General features: G+C 33.6%; 1 long non-coding RNA gene across 2 annotated transcripts; it reads right to left on the bottom strand.

The window, feature by feature from the left end:
• Positions 1-398: 398 nt before the first annotated feature.
• LOC114715280 (uncharacterized) lies at positions 399-3,108 on the bottom strand. 2 transcript variants are annotated; one of them, XR_003737543.1, is made up of 3 exons: positions 3,023-3,108; positions 1,940-2,893; positions 399-1,845 (listed from the first exon to the last, which is right to left on the bottom strand). It is a non-coding gene; the product is annotated as an uncharacterized LOC114715280 (long non-coding RNA). The 2 variants fall into 2 exon arrangements; XR_003737544.1 differs by having other exon boundaries at positions 399-1,243.
• Positions 3,109-4,551: the final 1,443 nt, after the last annotated feature.

The raw sequence follows: 4,551 nt of genomic DNA, 5'->3' as shown, positions 1-4,551 counted from the left end.
CACACATATGGTGGCAAAGGTGAGGTGCAAGTGACGTGAAGGCAGCTAGTAGTCGTCATTGGTGATGAGATGGTGACTAGCAGAAACGCCACGTGGCATTTTCAAATTTTTTTTCAAAAATTAGATGAGCAATTATGACAGAAATTTTATGTCAGCAATTAGTAACGGAAAATTGCCATCATTAATTAGTGATAGAAAAATTCTATCAGTAATTCATAACTAATTAGCGACAGAATTTCAATTTCATTACTAATCCAATCAGTGACAGAAGAATTAGCGACGGAATTTGTTCCGTCGCTAAATAAAAATTCCGTAGCAAATCACTTTTTCTTTTTGTAGTGAAAGTGTTTTTAAAAAAAAAATATTGAATTTCTTTCTTGTTGGAAACTAACCTATAATTTAACATACAATGATAGGCAATAGTATTTCAACAAACCAAAAGTCAGTAACAGAATTTAAATTGAAGATCATCATTTCATAAACAAATAGTCAAGTCCACAACTATTCTAAACTACAACCCTAAAAGCTAATGCTTCTAAAGCTAACCATTAGAACAATACAAGCAACTTTATGATCTAAACATTCTAAGCTAAAAAAACATAAAAGCTCTGGACGTCATCTATCACTCTAAGACTGCAACACTTGAAGAACTTGCGTCAGAAGGTCTCCAAAAAAATCAATCTTTTTAATGGTGTAGGAGTCCTCATTATAAAAAAATCTGCAAATTGAGAAATAAGCAAATTTAAATCCATCAGGAAAATAAAATAAGCAACAATTCAATTGAAAAATTCAACAATAACAAAACTAAAATTATTTGCACCAGCCTCTTCCAATTTCTTTTTTTAAGCCCTGGTGAAGTTAGCTCAGAATATATTTAGTTCATTAGTTCCATAGGCATTGGGTGTGATCACAACAACTAATTCATCACAAGGCAATCAAGGTTCATTAAAAAAAAAAAATCACAGCAAATTTGGACAAGATACCCCAAGCTCACTTGACTTCAATTGCAGAATATGATTGATATAATCAATGCTCTTGAGTTGAACACACTTGAAGTAATGAATTGATACCTACGCATAGTTTAAAGTTAAGCTCCAAACAACAAAAAAGGGAGAAAAGTAAAAAAGAGAGAAAAGAAAGAGTCAATGGGCTATCATCTAGATGAGTGATTAGAACCGCAAGTCAATGAGCTCACACCAACAGATAGGCCCATCAGTTATTAGCTTATAGCAATCCAAGCAGCCTAAAACAATAAAGGAAGGAAGATTTAAGACTGTTTTCAATTTATGCAACATGGCAAAGAAAAAATGCATCCCCCCATCACAGATTAATTCTTTCATTGTTTGTTTAGTCTACAGTCAAAGTAGTAATAATTAGTTTCCATAACTTTCAAACTCCACACGTGTTTCTTTTCCATGGATTAAGATGCTTGTGTTATAATTAAAGTAGTAATGAATTTTTTTTTTATTGCCTCATGCTTTCAAATGATGTTGAATGTCAAGCAAAATAATTTCACACAATTCTGGGCAAAAGCAAAGTCAATCTCCAGTAACTACAATGTGATTTAAGTGTGCACAATTATCAAAATTATCACGACTTCAAGAATCATGCGAAGCTAAAAATCGAGATTCTTGGCAAATAAATTCTAACAAAATTTAGTGGCACAGTAGAGAAGAATTCATAACAAAATTCTACTCAAAATTGTAACTAGAAGAATTCAGATCTAAATAAGACTAGTTTGGGTTCCTTTATGATCTCCAACAATCATGCCATCTTCAAAAAAGCATGAGCTTCATAGCAGATCATCAGAGATGCACACAAGTCTAATGACAAACCATCTTGTATCTGTGCTCAAATGGGTGTGTATTGAAATTAGCAAAACTTCCATGACGACAATGAATTTCAAAATGAGTAAAAGATAGGATATGAAATTTGTTACCTTTCATTGTTTTGAACCCATTCTTGGCGTCATAAAACTCCAATTACCCAATTAAGCCTTCAGCCATAGTAAGATCATCCCATTCTAACAGAAATAATACAGAACCATAAATATGATCAACTAATTAAAATTCAAGAAGCTAGAGATGCAATGAATTGAACAAAATAACCTAAGCTCAATATAAAAAAAGTTTAAATCATAACAAATTTAACATGCTGATTGAAACCAAAAAAAAAAAAAATTAGCATAGCATGTGCAATGCCGTATGTGCAATGATCTAGAGCAAACCGAGAACATTAAGCCAATGGAGCGAAATATTATAGCATACCTTGAAACCCGCAAAATTAATGAACCCGATAGCCATTATCAAAATGAAAGAAAATATAACAGAAGAAAGGATTCCATCAAATCCATCAGGACAATAATTCCAAACCCTAAAGATTAAGACTCAATCAAACGAGAGATATATGACAGTATTGATATTGACATCATACAAAAGCAACAAAACCTGAAATCTGGTGCTTCAGGACATATGGATAAAAAAAAAGAAAAACGAATAGCAGAGGAATAAAAGATAACCTCTCAATATAGCACAAGCCTAAGTTTTCATTTACAAGATATTCAACTACTGCTAATGAAAGCATCTTGGAAAGTGCCTCAACCGAATGATCAGCTACAGGTTTGGGAAGTTAAGCAAAGCCAGACTATTAAATAAAATTTTTTTACCCATAAGGACCACTTGGTTTAGGAATTATCAATAATTTAGAGTAAGATTGAAAAGGAAATCGAACTAAGCACATCAAAATAACAAATCACTAGTAAATCCATTGATTCTTTGTTTTGGGGCGCTTGTTGATCGAAATGAATCATTATTATGGTCTCTCTTCGCCCCCCGCCCCGGACTTTTGACACGGGTACAGCCAATAAAACCTCAATGGTCAAATCCTTGTCGTTCTGCAACAAAGAACTCTTAAAAGAGAGCAAACATAACAGAGCAGACGAAGACTGAGGCGTAGATGGTGATAAACAATGAGGAAATAATAAAGGGCGAAGAAGTACAGTGATTCGAGAAGAAGAACTTACGGCGTTGGAGGAAATAGAGGAAGTAACAGCGGACAAGCTCGAGGTGATACAGCGTTGAAGGAATATCACCAAATCTGCTGAAGCCGTGACAGAGTGTAGAAAGTGCTAATGGTTCGATGATGTACGGAGAGAAGAGAGTGAAGGAGAGAAGGTGCATGGAAGGGTTTTTCAGTCAGTGGCAAGAAAGTTTTTTGGAGTAGGAGGCCGATGGGGTCTGGTAGGGTTTCAAGAATGTCCAAAGAGAGAAGCTGTTAAGAGGTAAACAGAGAGAGAAGAGGAAAAACAGAGTAAACAGCAAAAATGTATCCAATCGACGCCTAGTCGCCTATTACAAATCTCAAGACTCCTGTATATAGCCTTAATGGGTCCGTTTAGATCAGCGATTGAAAAAACAGCTTATAGAAAAAGTAGCTTATGAAAAAGTTAAATTGGTAAAAGTTAAATTGGATAAGCTGAATTGTATTTGGATTGAAATTCAGACAAGCTAGTTTAGAAAAATGAGATTGGAAAAAGCTTGTTTGGATTATAGTTGAGTAAAAGTAATTTTGGCTGAAAAATTACCAAAATGGGCATGAGTTTTAATAGATAATGAAACATGATGAAAAATTGATTTAAGACAATACAATAAAATTAAAATAAAATAATATGAAGAAATAAAATGAAGAAATTAAAATTTAAAATCAAAAAATATTTGAAATATAAAGTGTGAAAAAAAAAAAGAATTGAGATAATATAATGAAGAGGTGAAATTTAGAGTGAATTAAAATTGAAAAATTTAGAGAAATCATAAAAAATATTAGGCAAATAAAAGCAAAACATAATTTGAACGGATAAAACTGTTTTGAACTCCAATTAGTAGTATTGCGACAAAGTGAAATGAAATAATAATATTACATAATTAATTAATTGATAAGCTATGGATAATTTGGTCTCTAATTGCATCACGAACGCGATTCATATGAGATGAAGACTGTGAATTGACATTTGAAGGTGATGGTTGACTAGCTTCAGTCTGATCATGTTCGCCAATTACATTACCATCTTCAGCTTGTTGAAAATAGAAGTCATAGCTTGAATGTCTCCTTATAAGGAAAAAAGGACCTCAGGTTTTACGCGTAGGAACGGGCAAATGTTAGCTTCTCTCGTTTTTTTTTTCCGCCCAAAAGCTCTTCTGGGTTAAGCATAAGCTCCTTTCTCTAGCTTATGGAATTGGGTGTTCGAATCAGGCTTTTGGCACATAAGCCCAATTGGAAAAAAGTGAATCCAAACAGGTCCACATTGCAACCCAGCTTATTTTAAAATTTAAGCTGACTTTAAGCTCAATTTAAGTGAATCCAAACAGGCACAATATGACCCAAATTATCCAAACTACTCTTTTTACCCCTAATTCCCAGGTATCAATTTACTCCCCCTGCCAAGAGATCCTTGCCCTCAAGAATCAGTTCAAAAGCATAAAATAAAACATAGATTTATGAACGTCAAAACCGAATAAATGCTGCAGTCTTCTTCAGTCCAAAAGCTCTATTGTT

The sequence above is a fragment of the Neltuma alba genome, unplaced genomic scaffold, assembly GCF_004799145.2.
Source record: "Neltuma alba isolate B1F8T4 unplaced genomic scaffold, ASM479914v2 tig00011583_pilon, whole genome shotgun sequence".
NCBI classification, from domain to species: Eukaryota; Viridiplantae; Streptophyta; class Magnoliopsida; order Fabales; family Fabaceae; genus Neltuma; species Neltuma alba.
Note: the sequence above shows the minus strand (reverse complement) of the source record. Positions and strands in the feature narration are given on the sequence as shown.